We start from the raw sequence: 19,131 nt of genomic DNA on the forward strand, positions 1-19,131 counted from the left end.
TGTAGCCTCCATTTTCTGTGAAGACCCCAAGACACTGTCTTATGGGTTAGGTCGAACAGAACAAGATATCAGGGTCCTTTGTGGTCCTTTTACCTTCAAGTGTCAGCATGGCTGCCTTGGTTAAGTCACTGCCTGTGTCACTTCCTCAGTGTGTGAGCATGATCTTAATGGATCCTTCCCACGTGGACACCTCCGTGTGTCTGTCCGCATCTCTGTGTGGAGTGGCCATGATACTGCATTGTGGCAGTTTATGTGTTGACACAATGTAGCATCGCGAGTGGCGTGTTGTAAATCTGGCAGACGTAAATGTCAGTGGACATCATCACTAGACCCTTGAGAATCCTCACCTCCTCACGCCGGTCATGCAAATCTTCTTGCTTGTTTGTTTTTTGTTTTTTTCGAGGTACGGTTTCATTCTAGCTCAGGCTGACCTGGAATTCACTGTGTAGTCCCAGGTTGGCCTTGAACTCATGACGATCCTCCTACCTCTGCCTCCTTAGTGCTGGGAATAATTTTAATTTTGTTTTGTTTTGTTTTTGTTTTTTGAGGTAAGGTTTCTCTCTAGCCCAGGCTGACCAGGAATTCACTATGCAGGGTCAAACTCACGGCTATCATCCTACCTTTGCCTCCTGAGTGGTGGGATTAAGAATGTGTGCCACTACCCCCTGCTTTTTTTTTTTTTTAAGACAGTCCAGGCTGGCCTCGGACGCCTTAAATAGCCAATACTGGCCTTGAACTCCTGCCTCTGCTTCCCAAGTACTGGGATTACAGGCATGTACCATCATGTCCAGCTGTTTATTTTTATTTTTTTATTTAAGAAGCAGTAGAAACTGGACATGGTGGTGCGCACCTTTAATCCCAGCACTTGGGAGGCAGAGGTAGGAGGGTCACTGTGAGTTCAAGGCCATCCTGAGACTACATAATGAATTCCAGGTAAGCCTGGGCTAGAGTGAAACCCCACCTCAAAATAAAGAAAGAAAGAAAGAAAGAAAGAAAGAAAGAAAGAAAGAAGGAAAGAAAGAAAGAAAGAGAGAGAGAAGAAAAAAGAAAACCGAGGTGATTGAGAACAAGCAGTTTCTTTAGAAAGTTTGAGCCTGCCTACCTTTTAGCTCATGGCTCAGATGGTCATGTTTAGAGCCAGCACTGTCTTCTCTAAGGGCTCCGTGTGCTGCAGAGGGCCAGAAACCAGAGTTTGGGGACATGTTTGGCATATATTTGTACTCACAATAGACTCCCAGGGGTTCTGTGACTTCTTCGTGACTAGGGTCACAGAAGATGGGTAAACACAATTAACAGAGGTAAGCTGGTTTCTGTGCTGGCTGGAGTATGATGTGATATCCTAAGAAATGCTTATATTCTAGCAGAACTTAGAGAAAGAAGGGGGGAGAGGGAGGGAGCAAGAAAGAGAAAGAGAAAAAAGCTAACCACGGACCTGAAATCAAGTAAATGTGGCTTTGGTAAGGCACACTGGCGCGTCCCTGTGGGTGGCTCTGGGCAGAGAGCTGTGTGCGGAGAACCTCTCTTGTGGTGGCGGAATCTGGGGAGAGGAGGTGGCCTGGGACTTCCCGCCCACTATACCAGGTCCCCCCCCGGTCCCCATGCGCCCTCTCCTCTGCCAGAGCATCTGAAGGCTCTCACAGCTTCAGACTTTCTTTCGGCTTCTGAGAGGGGCGAGCAAGAGCTTTCTGAAGGCAGGGGCAGGAAAGCACTTGGCGTAGCCTAGTAGTCAAGACCGCTAGGTAACGTCCTGGGCCTCACCTTGCAGGAAGCGCTCTTCCTTGGCTGACACTGCCTTCCACCGGTCCCGCCCATCTTCAGCGTCATTCCACATTCAGGATACGTTTCTGTTCCCAACTGCACACTCTCTCCATTCTCACCAAAACACAGCTGCTCTGCTGCTGCTTTCTTTTTCTTAATTTTTTGTTTTTTTTAATTTAATTTGTTTATTTATTTGAGAGAAAGGCAGAGAGAGAGAGAGGTATATATGTGTGTGTGCATAGATAGATAGATAGAGAATTGGTGCACCAGGGCCTCCAGCCACTGTAGACAAACTCCAAGTATATATTGTACCTTGTGCATTGTTCATGCACAAGGTACAATATATACATTGTTCACCTAGGGATGAACCTGGGTCCTTTGGCTTTGAAGGCAGGTGTCTTAACCACTAAGCCATCTCTCCAGCCCTGTTTTGTTTTTTTTGAGGGAGGGTCTTGCTTTAACCCAGGCTGACCTAGAATTCACTATGTAGTGTCAGGCTGGCCTCTAACACAGTGATCCTCCTACCTCAGCCTCCCAAGTGCTGGGATTAAAGGTGTGCACCACCATTTCTGGCTTCTACTGCTTCTTAAATTAAAAAATGAACAAATGAAACAAAACAAAACAAAACCAGTTAGACATGGTGGTACATGCCTGTTATTCTAGTACTGGGGAGGTGGAGGTAGGAGAATCAGGAATTCAAGGCCAGTATTGGCTAGAAAAAGAATTTGAGGTCAGCCTGGGCTGTCTCAAAAAAAATAAATAAAAAAAAAAAAAAAAAGCAAGGCATGGTGGCTCACACCTTTAATCCCAGCACTCAGGAGGCAGAAGTAGGAGGTTGGCCATGAGTTCAAGGCTACCCTGACACCCCACCTTGAAAAACCAACAATAGAAAAAAGAGGTAACTTCCAGTATATTTTATTTATTTATTATTATTATTATTTTTGAGGTAGGGTCTTACTCTAGCTCAGGCTGACCTGATATTCACTATGTAGTCTCAGGGTGGCCTCAAACTTAATGGTGATCCTCCTACCTCTGCCTCCTGAGTGCTGGGATTAAAGGCATGCGCCACCACACCCGGCTCACCATTAACTTAACAAAATTATTTATTTATTTGAGAGAGAGAGATCTGAGAGAGAGAGAGAGAGAGAGAGAGAGAGAGAGAAAGAATGAATGACCATGCAAGGGCCTCTAGCTACTGCAAATGAACTCCAGATGCATGCATCACCTCTATGCATCTCTGGCTTTATGTAGATCCTGGGGAACTGAACCTGGGCCTGCTGGCTTTGCAGGCAAGCACCTAAACTGCTAAGCCATCTCTCCAGGCTCAAGCAAAGGATCAAGGTAAGTGTCCAAAAACCCTGTCTGTATTGGCCTCTCTTGTCCCCCTCCATACATTTCTTTATTGTTTCTCTTTTCACTCATGTGCTTATAGGTTCTCCACACCCCAAACCAACCAGGACATAATATTTGATAAAAAATGCTTTCCTAGCCGGGTGTGGTGGCGCACGCCTTTAATCCCAGCACTCAGGAGGCAGAGGTAGGAGGATCGCCATGAGTTCGAGGCTACCCCGAGACTACAGAGTTAATTCCAGGTCAGCCTGGGACAGAGTGAGACCCTACCTCGAAAAACCAAAAAAAAAAAAAAAAAAAAAAAAAAAAAGCTTTCCTGTGTCAGTCTCCTTCACGCTTATGCTGGTACCAGGTTCACCAAGAAAACAGCACCCTTGCTTGTTTTGTCAATTATTCTTAGTTTCAGCTGGGGCCCTTTTGATGTATGATGGGGTGTTTCTGTCCTTAGGAGAGTAAAGTTAGCACCAGATAAATGGGATAACCATTATGTTTTTAGAGAGAATTTAATAGATGTAGCCTTCTTATAGCCCACGATTGGTGGTAGCTTGATAATGAAGAGCAGGCTCATTTTTGGATCTGGTTCTGACTTGTTTCCCAGCCCCCACAACGCATGACCCATATACCCCAACAAGGAGGGGCTGGGGGAGGGGGGAGGACAGGGAGGAGGCTAACAATGGTACCAACTTGACTGTATTCACTGAGTAGAAAACTAATACATTTTTAAAAATGCGTTCCTATCTACTCTCGCCGAGGTTGACTTCTCATAGCCCGATGTCTATATGTCATGTACGTATTTGTTCTTCCTGTGTGTTTGTCTTAAATGGCAGGTCCTCAGAGGTCAGAGCTGCTGTCCTCACAGTGCCCAGAGCAGTTCTTGCCTGTGTGAGAAGTACCTTCTCTCTTGCCCTGGACTGAAGCGCTGGCGAGCCTGGCTGCTTTCTCCTCCCTCAGTCGGCTCCATGTTTCCCACTAGAAGGCAGGAAGCCTCTTCCCCCTCACTTGTTCTCACTGAGCTTGGATTCAGTTCCTGTTCTGCCCTTTGCTAACTCTTCCCTGATAACACACCAGCCTCCTCCTATCTAAGGGGCCACTATTGATGTCCTTGGTGGGAACAGAGTGTGATAGCTGCTGTGGAGCACTTGCAAACCATGGAGCCCTTTGCAGAGGTCAAGAGCCATTACTTTTGCTACCGTCCCAGATCCCACACTGGCTTTGGCATCAAGAGCTCAAACTTGACAGAAGTTACTACATAATTTCACAAGCTTTGAGTAGATCTGTCTCATAGTTGGGCCAGAAGCTAATGAGAAAAGAATTTTGTTTTGAGAATTAGGGCTCTTAGGTTTTGTACTTAAATGAGATATTATGATAGAGCAACCATATGAACTCAGAAACTAGGGTGATCAAGAGCCTTGGTTCTTGGGCTGAAGGAATGGCTCAGCAGTGAAGGCGCTTGCCTGTGAAGCCTAAGGACCCAGGTTTAATTCCCCAGTACTCACATAGAGCCAGACGCACAAAGTGGTGCAAGTGTCTAGCGTTCATCTGCAGTGGCAAGAGGCCCTGATGTGCCCATTCTCTCCCTCTCTCTGCCTTTCTCATATAAAATAAATAAAAATGTTTTTAAAAAACTACTTAAAAATTTATTATTTACTTATATGTACGTGTGTGCCACAGCACACATGTGCGAGTCAGAGGACAACTTCAAGGTGTCTGTGCTCACCTTCATTATTATTAATTATTATTATTATTGGTTTTTCGAGGTAGGGTCTTGCTCTAGCCCAGGCTGATCTGGAACTCACTGTGGAGTCTCAGGGTGGCCTCGTACTCATGGCAATCCTTTTACCTCTGCCACCACACCCGGCCACCTTCTGCATTATTTATTTATTCTTTTGTTTTTCTGAGGTAGGATCTCTCTGTAGCCCAAGCTGGCCTGGAATTCACTACGTAGTCTCAGGGTGGCCTTGAACGCATGGCGATCCTACCTCTGCCTCCTAGGTGCTGGGTTTAAAGGTATGCACCACCACACCCAGTTTCCACCTTCTTTAAGACAGTCTCTTGCCACTTCAAACAAACTGTCTAACTGCTAATGGTCATCAGATTAGCTAGCCCTGGTGCTTCTTAGGAATCACAGGTGCATGCGCCACCTTGCATCTGGTTTTATGTGTGTACTGGAGAGTTGAATCTGGGCCAGCAGGCTTTGCAAGCAAGTGACTTTAATGGCTGTCATCTCCCCAGCCCCTAAAACATTATTGATATTAACTGAAGGGCCTCTATGAAATTGATGTAGGTGCTGGAGAGATGACTCAGCAGTTAAAGGTGCTTACTTACAAAGCCTGCTGGCCTGGGTTAAAGTCCCCAGTACCCACATAAAGCCAGATTCACAAAGTGGAGCAAGTGGTTGCCTTTTGTATGCAGGGGCAGGACATTCTCTCATTCTCTTTCTCTCTCCTCTCTCTCACATAAATACATAAAAATATGTTATAAAAAGAAATTGACGTTATGCCTTGTTTTCCCTTTCTGTAAAGTAAAAATAAGTTATAAAAGAATCAACTGGATGTTCTTTGCATTTTACTACACTGGACTCTAGTAGCTTATAAAATTTTCTATTTTGGTATATTTCCTCATCAACTTAAGGTTGTTTTGGGGATTGAGGAATTAATGTCAGTAACATGATTGGGGATCCCCAGACTAAAGGTTAAATGGGTCCAAAGCAGAAGTAACTTTGCCCAAAGTTACAGCTCAGCCAGAAGTAGTAGAGAGCTTGGCTATTTATTTAGCAGTGACTCGGGGACTCAAGGACTCTCCCGGATTCCACATCCATCACCGTCCACAAATACCCCCGTCTCACTTCCCCTTTTCAGACCGAGTTTCCCCTGTCTCGGCGGCAGTGCGGGGAGAAGGCAGTGAGCAGTAGGATGGAGAACAGAGTCCGTAGGCGGAAATGACCACTTAAGCTATTTTGGCTTTGTTTTATTCCTGGCAGCTCAGGAGGAAGATTCCCCTAACCAAATGTTTGATTGCCAGAATCTATGTATTTCTGATGGTCCTCTTATTGCTGGAAGTAGAGGGCTAGCTTCTGAACACATCCCATCTAGGATATATTTTTCCAAGGCCTGGCACATTTGTTCACACTCTTACATACCTACCCACTACAGAAACTATTCGACTTGCTTTTTAAAATTTTTTTAAATTAATTTATTTAAGTGTGACACAGAGAGAAAGAGAGAGAGAGAGAGAGAGAGAGAATGGGCGCACCAGGGCTTCCAGCCACTGCTAACAAACTCCAGGCACGTGTGCCCCCTTGTGCATCTGGCTAATGTGGGTCCTGGGGAATCAAGCCTCGAACCGGGGTCCTTAGGCTTCACAGGCAAGCGCTTAACCGCTCAGCCATCTCTCTGGCCCTTGGCTTGCTTTTTTTTGTCTTTTCATTTTTGTCTTTTTTTTTTTTATTAGTTTTCATCGGCTTGCTTTTACATTTATTCATTGCTTATATTCAACTCTCACTCCATTCTCTTTATGGCTGTCCATGTCATTTGTCATCTGAGAGGGCCGAAACCATATCTACTTCTTATATATAATGGCCAATAAAAATGATAGTGTTGTAGTCCGGTTCACATTGCTGGTAGAAATCACCCAACTAAGAGCAGCTTCTGGGAAAAAGAGGTTTATTTTGGCTTACAGGCTTGAGGGGAAGCTCCACAATGGCAGGGCAAACAATGACATAAGCAGAGGGGGAACATCACCTCCTGGCCAACATAAGGTGGACAATAGCAACAGGAGAGTGTGCCAAATACTGGCATGGGGAGACTGGCCATAACACCCATAAGCCCGCCCCCAACAATACACTCCCTCCAGGAGGCGTTAATTCCCAAATCTCCATCAGCTGGGAACCTAGCATTCAGAACATCTAAGTTTACTGGGGACACCTGAGTCAAACCACCGCAGATAGATACTAGGTCTGGAGGGATGGCTTAGCAGTTAAGGCCCTTGCCTGCAAAGCCAAAGGACCCAGGTCCAATTCCGCAGTACTCATGTAAGCCAGATGCACAAGGTGGCACATGTGTCTGGAGTTTGTTTGTAGTGGCCGGAGCCCCTGGTGCACCTATTCTCTCTCTCTCTCTCTCTCTCTCTCTCTCTGCTTCTTTCTCTCAATTAAATAATAAAAATAAAATATAAAAATAAGCAAATAAATAAGTAAGTAAAAAAGGAGCTGGGGGTTGGAGAGATGGCTTAGTGGCTAAGGCGCTTGCCTGCGAAGCCTAAGGACCAAAGTTTGATTCCCCAGGACTCATGAAAGCCAGATGCACAAGGTGGCACATGCATCTGGAGTTGGTTTGCAATGGCTAGAAGCCCTGGCATGCCTATTCTGTCTCACTCTGCCTCTTTCCCTCTCTCAAACAAATTAAAATAAAAATATTAAAAAAAAGAAGCTGGATATGGTGGGGCACATCTTTAAAAAAGAGATAGTTACTATAATAGGGACACGGGGTCGTCGTCTGAGAAGCTCTAGTAATGATTGTCATAAACCTGTCCAGTCAAGAAAGACCTCCCAAGAAGTTCATGTTTATCTGCATGTACATGTGTGTGGTGTATGTGTGAATGTGTACATGTGTGTAGCTGCACATATATGTGCTTGTGAATGCAGGCCAAAAGTGCATGTTGGAAGACTTCCTTAGTCACTCTCCACCTTATTATTATTATTGTTATTGCTATTATTATTATTTTGGTTTTTCAAGGTAGGGTCTCACTCTAGCCCAGGCTGACCTGGCATTCACTATGTAGTCTCAGGGTGGCCTCAAACTCACTGTAATCCTCCCTCCTCTGCCTCCTGAGCACTGGGATTAAAAGCATGTGCCACCACACCCTGCTGGTTCTTTAAAGTCACATATTTTCCTTTTATTTATTTGATAGGAAGAGAGAATGAACACACCAGGGCCTTTCACCTGCGGTGAGTGAACTCCAGATGCAGGTGCCCCTGTGTGCACGTGCAACATTGTGTGCTGCGTCACTGTGCGTCTGGCTACGTGGGACCTGGAGATTCAAACATGTGTTCTTAGGCTTCACAGGCAAGTGCCACTAAGCTATCTCTCTGGCCCTAAACTCACGCATTTTCTAAACAGCTCCATAGTCACTGCAGGAGCTTGCAGTGCCTTGCCAGTCACGGTTCCTTTCCTGGGCGGGGTGCCCGCTAGTAGTGGTGCAGGTGACGGGAGTCCAAAGAGCAGTGTGCCCAGAGCACGGGACTCTGGGCCAGTGACTTAAAGCCACTCGATAGCAGAGAACAAGCTGGGCTCGGTGGTGCACACCTGTAATCCCACCACGTGAGAGGTAGGGGCTGGAGGATCAAGAGTTCAAGGTCAGGCTGGAGAGATGGCTTAGCAGTTAAGGCGCTTACCTGCGAAGCCTAAAGACCCATGCTCGAATCACTAGATTCCCATGTAAGCCAGACACACAAAGATGAGGCAAATGTAAGGTCACACATGCCCACTATGTGACACAAGAGTCCGGAGCTTGATTTCAGTGGCTGAGGCCCTGGCCTGCCAATTCTCTCTCTCTCTAAAAAAATAAAAATAAAAAAGAATCAAGGTCATCTTCATCTACATAGAGAATTTGAGGCTAGCCTGGGTTACATGAGACCCTATCTCCAAATCAAACAAAAACAACAAGCAAACAAATAAACAAAAGCACCAAACAAACAAATAAAAAAGTAGAGACATCAAAGCAAACTTAGTTATCATGCCGGCAGCAAGGGGGAGAGGCATGAGGTTTCCTGGGCAGTAGTGGGACATCATAAGGACCTTGGAATTTATGTCATATTTTGGCATCAATCCAGGAGGGACTTCCAGATACATATATTGCTGGGGTATCTTTCTCTCAGCAAGTAAATTCATCATAATGGACTTGGCTAATGTGCTTGCAATAAAGTGTTAATAGCTGGTTCATTGGCACAATTTAAAAATTGTGCTGGCAAGACCATCATAAGAGGAGGAAAAGATCATGACACCAAAATAAAAGACAGATTGATTGAGATGGGGAGGGGATATGATGGAGAGTGGAATTTCAAAGGGGGAAGAGGGAAAAGGTATTACCATGGGATATTTTTTATAATCATGGAAAACGTTAATAAAAATTGAGAAAAAAAATTGTGCTGGAGAGTTGGCTCAGCAGTTAAAAGTGCTTGCTTACAAAGCCTGACAGCCCAGGTTCGATTCCCCAGTACCCACTTAAAGCCAAATGCACAAAGTGGCACATGTACCTGGAATTCATTTGCAGTGGAAAGAGGCCCTGGTATGTTCATATTCTCTCTCTCTCTCCCTTTGCAAATAAATAAAAATACAATAAAAAATCACCATCAATATAGTAACAGGTCATGATTTTTGCAGCTTTGAGGAAAGAAGAAAGTGTCACAATTGTCAGGAAAGCACCCGGGCAGACAATGCCTTCCTCCTGGCTGTCAGGAAAGCCCCTGGGGCCCAGAGCAGGCCCAGCCAGAGCACAGATGTGCACAAGCCCCGTCTTGTCCAGCTTTTCTACGAGGCCGCTGCTGGTTGCAGCCCACGTCCTCTCCTGCCCCTGCATGCCGTGCTGCTCCAGAGCGGCGCTGGCTCCTCTAAAGTTACTTGCAGAAAGTATTTTTCCCCGAGACAGCCCCTGAAGTCCTGAAACACTGATTGAACCTGAGTGTTTTAATTAAGCCTCATTACTTGAACTGTGTGAAGGAGGACTGAGTCCCTTGGGTCTGGAATCGGGTGAGAGGAGACTCAACTCTGTTACGTGGCTTGTCTCACGGTGCCAAAATAGACGACCTCTGGGAACCCAGTTACTTGTGGCAACTTTGAGGTTTGCGCCCAGCTCCTTATTTACCTGCCTGCTGTGCGCCTTGCCTGCTCGAGCGCTCTCATCCTGATGCCCAGGGACAAGCGAGAATTTGGTGGAAATCACAGTTCTCTCTTACATCCAGGGTGCGGGTCAGAACTTGGGGATTCACCACCAAGTCAGTCACTGACCCCCACAGTTAATGCTGGTTGTTAAGTGCCTGACCATCTCCTGTTCTATATAAAATAAAACATCAAATATTTGGAGTTTTTTTTTTTTAAGTTTTTATTTATTTATTTGAGAGAGACAGACACAGAGAGAAAGACAGGTAGAGGGAGAGAGAGAACGGGCGCACCAGGGCTTCCAGCCTCTGCAAACGAACTCCAGACGCGTGCGCCCCCTTGTGCATCTGGCTAACGTGGGACCTGGGGAACCGAGCCTCGAACCGGGGTCCTTAGGCTTCACAGGCAAGCGCTTAACCGCTAAGCCATCTCTCCAGCCCATGGAGTTTTTATTTTTTAATCTTAAGTTTTAGTTATTTGAGAGAGACTGAAAAAGAGGCAGATAAAGAGAGAGAATGGGTGCGCGAGGACCTCCAGCCACTGCAAACAAATTCCAGATGCAGGCGCCACCTTGTGCATCTGGTTTACGTGGGTCCTGGGGAATTGAACCTGGGTCCTTTGGCTTTGCAGGCAAATGCCTTAATCAGTAAGCCATGTCTCCAGCCCATTCATCACATTCTTTTCATTTTAACTATTTATTCATCCATCATTAATTTATTCATTCCACAAAAGTTCATGCAGGTACTGAATTGCATTCTAGTACTCTGGGGGGAGACAAAGCTTACAGAGCTTGATCTCTGAATGTTATAACAATTCCATTAGCAACACACCCTACAATTATTTCAAGGTGTGAGCCACAGACTGTGCAAGCCCACATATGAACAATATTAAATGTTGTAATCAAATATAACACAAGCAGATTGCATCAGTTCCTTTCTCATTGTTGGGACAAAATACACAACCAGAAGCAGCTAATGGGAAAAAGGGTTTATTTTTGGCTTACAGTTTTTAAAAATTATTTATTTATTTATGAGAGAGAGGCGAAGAGAGAATGAGAGAGAGAGAGAAAGAAAGAAAGAGAGAATGGGTACACCAGGAACTCTAGCCACTGCAAACAAACTCCAGATGCACGTGCTACCTGTGCACCTGGCTTATGTGGGTACTGGGGAATTGAACCTGGGCCCTTAGACTTTGCAGGCAAATGCATTAATGGCTAAGCCATCTTTCCGGCCTGGCTTACAGTTTTTAGGAGAATTTTCTTTCATGGTGGGGCAAGTGCAGCCGGAGCAGACAGCTGGAGTCACATTGTCACATCTGCGGGAAGGAAGTAGAAAAACACAAAAGAACCAAGTGAAGTTACATTGTAACACCTCAAGGGCCACCCCCAGTGACACAATTCCTCCAACAGAGCCTCACCTCCCAAAGGTTCCAAGGGCACCCCCAGCTGTGAAATGAGTATTCAGACACACCAGTCCGTGGGGACATTTACATTCAGACCGCCACACAGGCTCACCTAGGTCATTAAATTCTCTGTGTCTATTCCTTCAGCAGGTGGTAGCTGAGCAGGCACTGTGAACCAGATCCCCAGGGGTGCACAGAGAGCTGAAGTACTGATCTCTCTCACCTGAAAAGAGCAATTCGCAGAGTGGGCATCCACAACCAGGCTCTTCTGTCATGGATTGAATTCTGTGGCCCCTCCATTCCAAAATTCAAGTTCCAACCCCAAGTACCTCAGAATGTGACTGTATTTGGAGGTAGGGTGTTAAAGATAACTAGGTTACAGGGAGGCCATTACGGTAGACCCTGATTCACGGTGTCTGACACTCTCACAAGGAGAGGTCACTTAGACAAGATGTGCAGGAAGACAGCGGGAGGACATGTGTCAACCGCCCCCAAGCCAAGGACAGAAAGCTCCAGAGAAACCAACTCTGGTAGACAACACTGGTGTGTGACTTTGACTTTCAACCTCCAGAACTGTGAAAAAAGAAAATTCCCGTTGTTTGAGCCAGCCAGCCAGCCCGTGTGGCAGTCCTAGTGAACTAATGTGCCTTCCTTGATTTTGAATGTTGTTCTACAGGTTTGGAGGTGCTGCAGCCATCTTGCAGGAGAACAGGAGATCCCAAGAAATGCTCACCAAGACACCTGTGGAACCTTCTATATCTAAGACTTCTTTTTTCTTGTTTATTATTTAGTTTAGTTTTTTGAGGTAGGGTCTCACTCTAGCCCAGGCTGACCTGGAATTCACTATGTAGTCTCAGGGTGGCCTCAAACTCATGGCGATCCTCCTACCTCTGCCTCCCAAGTGCTGGGATTAGAGGTGTGCGCCACCATGTCTGGCTTCTTTTCATTTTTTTTTGAGAGAGAGAGAGAGAGAGAGAGAGAGAGAGAGAATTGGTGTGCCAGGATCTCAGCCACTGTAATTCAACTCCAGACGCTTGCACCACCTAGTGGGCATGTGCTACCTTGCACTTGCCTCACCTTTGTGCATCTGTCTTATGTGGGATCTGGAGCAATATTGAACATGGGTCCTTTGTCTTTGCATGTAAGCACCTTCACTGCTAAGCCAACTTTCCAGTTCTTAACTTTTTTAAAACTTTTATTTATTTGTTTGAGAGAGAGAGAAAAAAACAATGGGCATGCCAGGGCCTGTAGCCACTGAAAATGAACTCCAGACACACGTGCTACTTTGTGCATCTGGCTGACATCAAACCTAGGTCCTTAGGCTTCCCAGGCAAGCACCTTAACTGCTAAGCCATCTCTCCAGCCTTTTTTTTTTTTTTTTTTTTTTGGAGGTAGGGTTTCACTATAGCTCAGACTGGCCTGGAATTCACCATGTAGTTTCAGGCTGGCTTCTGGCTTTGAACTCACAGTGATCCACCTACCTCTGCCTCCCATATGCTGGGATTAGCGGCATGCATCACCATGACCAGTTTTACACGTATACTTCTTGTGAAGAGACCATAAGACTGTTGTTTCAGCTGCTCTGGGTGTGGGGGTTTGGCTACAACCACAAGCACCCCAGTTGATAGATGGATAGTAATCTTTCTTTGATGACTGATGGTTACCATGGAGAAACCATGGAACAGGGGAAAGGACCAGGCCAGGCATAAAGGACATCCTAGGCAAGCTCTTGCAGGGGCACCATCAAGTCACTTCACCTCCAGCTGATACAGTCCGAGTCGGCCTGACAGGCACAGGGCCTAAATAGGTGCTTGTGCGCCTTTTGCACACTTACTTCCTGATTCCCATGGAGGTGTGATGACATGTGTGCTTGGCTCTATAAAACAATAAAACACCAGGCAGTGTACACAAAGGCCTTTCTTTTTTTTTTTGGTTTTCCGAGGAAGGGTCTCCCTCTAGCCCAGCCTGACCTGGAATTCACTATGTAGTCTCAGGGTGGCCTCGAACTCATGGCGATCCTCCTACCTCTGCCCCCAAGTGCTGGGATTAAAGGCGTGTGCCACCACGCCTGGCCCCACTGAGGCATTTTGACACTGTTTCCACTGTGAAGAGACAGACAACGTGGGGCTCATCTGAGTCCCACCGTCCCCCGCTGCTGAGTTGTCTCTGGGCCATTTGCTCTCTCTGGAAGGGTTCCACCTGCTCCACGGCGCTCGCTCTTCAGGGACGTGACTGGGAAGCTGGAGGGCAAACCTCTCAAGTCTCTGGTGCCACATAACCCAGCCAGGCTCCTCACAGAGGTCTGAGGACTTGGCTCTGGTTCAGTCTCTGTGGACTAGTTTTGGTGTACAAAGGCTTTTGTCACTTCTGGGTCGTCTGCTGCATTCCACAGAACTGAGGTGTCGGAGCCCGACTCCCAGTTCAGCAGGGCGTAGCCCTGGTGCTTCTCTTACTGCCAAGTGAGCGGGGCGATTTCACCCCACCCCCCGGTTTTAACCACTGTACAGTATTATCCTATACCGACTTACCCTCAGTGCCGAGCACACACCGTGACATACGTACTGTTACCATCTAGGGGTGGGGTTCATTTTCTTTTTTTCCCTGCTGATTAAGGAACTGAATTTCAGGAAAGTGTTTCAAAGAAGCTGTCTTTGTGGCTCACCTGAGCCAGAAGGTAGTGCCCATGACCACAGGATTATAAATACATTTACCAGTGGAGGGCAAGCTCTGTGGGCTGACTCCTGAATTTCAAAGGTCTGGTGAGCTTCCCTCATCTCGTGTTGGCCAGGCTGGGTCAAGACGAGGGAGACCCGCCATTCCCCCCCATGGGCTCTCTGCCCCCCACATGATGGGAGCTCTCTGCACATTTTCTCTCTAAACCTCTGTGAGGTTTCTTGTAGGCTACCACGGTCTTTCAGACCACAAGGGTACATTCATTTTCCTTCCCTTGGTTTCATACTTTCCTAAACAAATATAATAATTTAATTATGATACCTGTCAGTTTTATTTTATTCAATTCTTTGTTTAAAAGTAGACATAGGCCCAGAGTGGTGGCGCACGCCTTTAATCCCAGCACTCGGGAGGCAGAGGTAGGAGGATTGCCATGAGTTCAAGGCCACCCTGAGACTCCACAGTGAATTCCAGGTCAGCCTGGGCTAGAGTGAGACCCTACCTCGAAAAACAAAAAACAAAAAAAAAAAAAAGGAGACATAGGTTTGGAGAGATGGCTTAGCAGTTAAGGCATTTGCCTGCAAACCCAAAGGACTCCTGTTCGATTCCCCAGGATCCATGTAAGACAGATGCACAAGGGGGCACATGCATCTGGAGTTCATTTGCAGTGTTTGGAGGCCCTGGTGCACCCACTCTCTCTCCCTCTCTCTGAAATAAATACACAAGTAAATAAAAAATTTTAAAAAGGAGACATAAATTAAGGGCTTGGGGTTTAAGAACTCTATTCCTGAACCCCTAACATTCCACTTCAATTACTCAGACACACACAAATATGTACATTGTGGTATACATGGGAAATTTTCCTAATTTGTAGCAAAAATTCAGAAATGTAGAAATAAAATGTGTATTTAATTACAAAAAGAACAAAGTTTATTTGGAAGGGAAAGCAGAGAGAGAATACATGCTCCTAATGGAGGAATGGACTCCAGAGCTGGAAGATCTGCTGCCCCAGTGGGAGCTGGACTTTCATTGCATGAGGGAAGCCCTCCTGTCCAGAGTCCATAATATTTTATTTTTTTGCATGAATTTTATTGGGCTGGAGGGATGGCTTAGTGGTCAAGGCATTTGCCTGCAAAGTCAAAGGACCCAGGTTTGATTTCCCAGGACCCATGTTGGCTAGGTGCACAAGGGGGCACAAGTGTCTGGAGTTTGTTTGCAGTGGCTGAAAGCTCTGGCATGCCCATTCTCATTCTCTCTCTCTCTGTCCCCATTCTCTGTCAAATAAATAAAGAAAGAAAGAATAAAAATAATTTTATATTTATTTATTTATTTGAGAGAGAGAGAATGGATGTGCCAGGGCCTCCAACCACTTCAAAGAACTCCAGACACATACACCTCCATGTGCATCTAGCTTATGTGGGTACGGGGCAATTGAAACTGGGTCCTTAAGCTTCATAGGCAAGCTCCTTAACCGTTAAGCTACCTCTCCAGCCCAAGAGTCCATGATTAATGAGGTTAAGCAAAGATAAAGGTGCCAGTTGGTCCAGGATGCCTCTAGTCTTGTGCAGGTCCCAGAAAGCCTGACGAGCCACCCCACTAGTAGGAAAACTCACCTAGGAAGGGAAGAGGAAGGATGTGGACCACCGTCTTCACCATCTTAGGTTGCCATCGTAGGGCACTCTAGAATAGAGCCTCCTACCAAGGTCCCTTTCCCCATCTGTCTGCCTGCTCACGGAAACGATCTAGCTCCCATAGTGTCTCATTAGGACGAAAACTCTGTTTAAAAAAATTTTTTTAAGTTTTATTTATTTATTTTGACAGAAAGAGGGAGAGAGAGAGCGAGAAAGAGGGGGTGAGGAGGGAGAGAGAATGGGCGGGCCCAGGCTTCCAGCCACGGCAAATGAATTCCAGATGCATGTGCCACCTTGTGCATCTGGCTTACGTGGGTCCTGGGGAGTCAAACCGAAGTCCTTTGGCTTTGCAGGCTAGCACCTTAACCGCTAAGCCATCTCTCCAGCACCCCTCCCCCCCTTTTTTCTCGAGGTAAGTAAGGTTTCTCTGTAGCCTAGGCTGACCTGGAATTCACTGTGTAGTATCAGGGTGGCCTCAAACTCAGAAAGATCCTCTTACCTCTGCCTCCAAGGACTGGGATTAAAGGCGGGCACCCCTATGCCCAGCTATTATACATTTTTTTCTTCTAAGGTTACTCTATATGAGAGACGAGAGGTAGCCACGGATTCTCAGATATGCCTTCCTTCGCAGGGGCCTCCGCTCCCATTTCTGAATTATGGCTGCCTGGTGACCGAGCCGCCACTGGAGTGCAGGAGTCACCACCCCGGCTTCACCTTTCCTTCCTGAGAGCACCTTCCGTCGCTTTCTCCAGGAAGGGAAAAGAGGCAGGCTGTTCTGCTCCTTGGCAAAGATGGACCCTGAGTAGAGAAGTGGACTGGCAAACAGCTCGCAGCTCAGGTTTTCTGGGGGGGCGGCGGAGAGACAGGCGAAGGGGCGCAGCGCGGGGCCTGGGGCGCAGGGGCGCTTCCCGAGCTGGGCGGGGAGAGCCGGGAAGCCGGCGGGGCGGGCCCGCGCGCTGGAGAGGGCACCGGGCAGGAAGGCAGCGTCATCCAGGGCGAAGGAGAAGTGAGAACATGCATTTGAGGAGCTTTTTTTTTTTTTTTTTTTTTTTTTTTTTTTTTTTTTTTTTTTTTTGCCAAGTTTCAGAAACAGAGACGAGCAGTGTTCACGTTGGAGACATGATAAGAAAGTTGCCGGAGATGGAGCGCAGGCTCTAGCTAACGGGCAGGAGCGGTGTGAGCAGGAAAAGCGGAGGAAAGAAAGGGCGACTGGTAGAGAAGGCCAGGGCACTGCGTCTCCAGCCCGGCCTGCCTGGGCACTGGCTGGTCCCCGCCGTGCTCCCTCTGCGCAATCATGCCAGCCCTTCTTCTATGGAGCACGCACCGCTCGCCAAGGGCGCCCCGGGCATCTCTTGGAACTATTATGTGCTTCCTCTTTTGGTGCTTGGAAATATTAAGAGAAATGTCCAAGAAACTGAGGCAGAGCGCAGAGCAGGTGGGAGAGAGTGGGTAAGCTTGCCTCCTGAGTCTGCAGCCTGGCTTGTTGGGCACGCAACTTCCTCACCCTCATCTGTACAGGGCTCAGCTGTATAATTTTGGGAGCCTACTGCCAAACGAAGAGGTGGGCCCTTTGCTCAGAACTTCAGAATTTGGACGGGCGTGGTAGCACGTACCTTTTTAATCTCAGCACTTGAAAGGCAGAGGTAGGAAGATCATTGTGAGTCCCAGGTGGCCCTGAGACTACATAGAGAATTTCAGACAGGTCAGCTTGGGCTAGAGAGAGACCCTACCTCACCCCCCGCCCAACAAAAAGCTGGGTGTGGTGGTGCATGCCTTTAATCTCAGCACTGGGGAGGTGGAGGTAGGAGGATTGCTGTGAGTTTGAGGCCACCCTGAGAATCCAGGTCAGCCTGGGCTAGAGTGAGACCCCACATCAAAAAAAAAAAAAAAAAAAAAGAGAGAGAGAGAGAGAAGAACAAAGACTTTGAAGGGTTGGGGAGCTGCTCAGTGGTTAAAGCACTTGCTTGGAAAGCCTGATGGCCTGGGTTTGATTTCCCGGCACACACTTGTAGCAGTACAAAGTAGCACATGCATTTGGAGTGTGTTTGCAGTGGCAAGAGGCCCTGGCAGCCCATACTCTCTCTCTCTCTCTCTCTCCTCTTGCTTGCTTGCAAATAAATCTAATGAAAAAATATATATATTTTAAATTTCAACACAGTTGCAGTGAGGGGTGGTCTGTGTGACTGTAGGGTTGTCAGCCCAGGAAGATGGGCCTGGTCACCCGGGCTCCTGCAGGGACAGCGTGGGTCGGACATGAGGGCTTTGGTGTTCCGTACACACAGCCCTTTCTGGCCCCTTGCTCCCCTGTTCCCCTCCTGTCCCTCCAGTTCATCCCTGCACCTCTCATTTACCGAGGGGTGGTGGGAAGAAGGGAAAACAGTGTGAAGGGGGGAGTGAAGCCACCCTTGACTGCTCTGTGCTCAGAGGGTCTTGAGCTCCTGGAAGCCCAGGTACAAACTCCCTTCAGATGGGGCTGAGGCCCATCAGAACGAGCACAGGCGCAGACAGGCATCAGGAGATGTAAACAGGTAGAGCAACCTGGGGTCTCCTGGCTTTGGGGCTGGTGGCGTTGCTACTCAGCTAATGAGTACTTACTTGCTGGCTGAGGAGGGGAGGACAGAGAAAGTAGAGGGAGTCTGGAGGTTCTTTCCCTCAAGGAACTTTTCATTCTGATGGGGGATAATCAGAAGACAAAGCCAAATAACTCATAGTTGCACTGTCGAATATGATCGAGTCTCAAAACAGATGTCACCAACGCTACTTGCCATGTGTTGTTAGGTTAGGTGGAGAAGCCAGGGTCGACCTGAATGAGTCTGGGCTGTGTTCACCAGATGGTGGTACTTGGGTGTTTCCGTGAGGCGCTGAGTGGTGGGAAGGAATTGGGAAGTGGGAGGGATGATGTGGAGGAGGTGTGTGGACTGTGTGGGAATCTTAACAAAGCAGAAGGGACACATGCGGGGGGAGGGGACTGTGGGAGCCTGCGCGGTGTCCAGGTGGGTTGAGCATGGGTGGGTGATGGCAGAAGAGAGGACTCTGAACTGAGACTGGAGTTTAGGTCTGTCTCTTAGGGACGGAGCCGCCTGATCCTGGCCGTTGTCTAACCTTTCTAAGGCTCACTTTCCGCATCGTATAAGCATAACTGTTATTCAGGATTGCTCCACGGCTTGGCAATCAACACAGATGAGACAGACACAGGGTGGTGAGTTCAAGACCAGCTTAGGCTACACGAGACCTTATTGCAAAAACAACAACTTAGGCTACATGAGACCTCATTGCAAAAACAACAACAACAAAAACCTAAAACAACAGCCACCACCACCACAACAAAAACGGTTGACGAGATGGCTCAGCAGTTTAAGGTGTTTCCCTGCAAAACTTAAGGACCCAGGCTCAATTCCTCAGTATCCACCTAAAGCCAGAGACTCAAAGTGGCACATGTATCTGGA

The sequence above is a fragment of the Jaculus jaculus genome, chromosome 19 (genome assembly GCF_020740685.1).
Source record: "Jaculus jaculus isolate mJacJac1 chromosome 19, mJacJac1.mat.Y.cur, whole genome shotgun sequence".
NCBI classification, from domain to species: Eukaryota; Metazoa; Chordata; class Mammalia; order Rodentia; family Dipodidae; genus Jaculus; species Jaculus jaculus.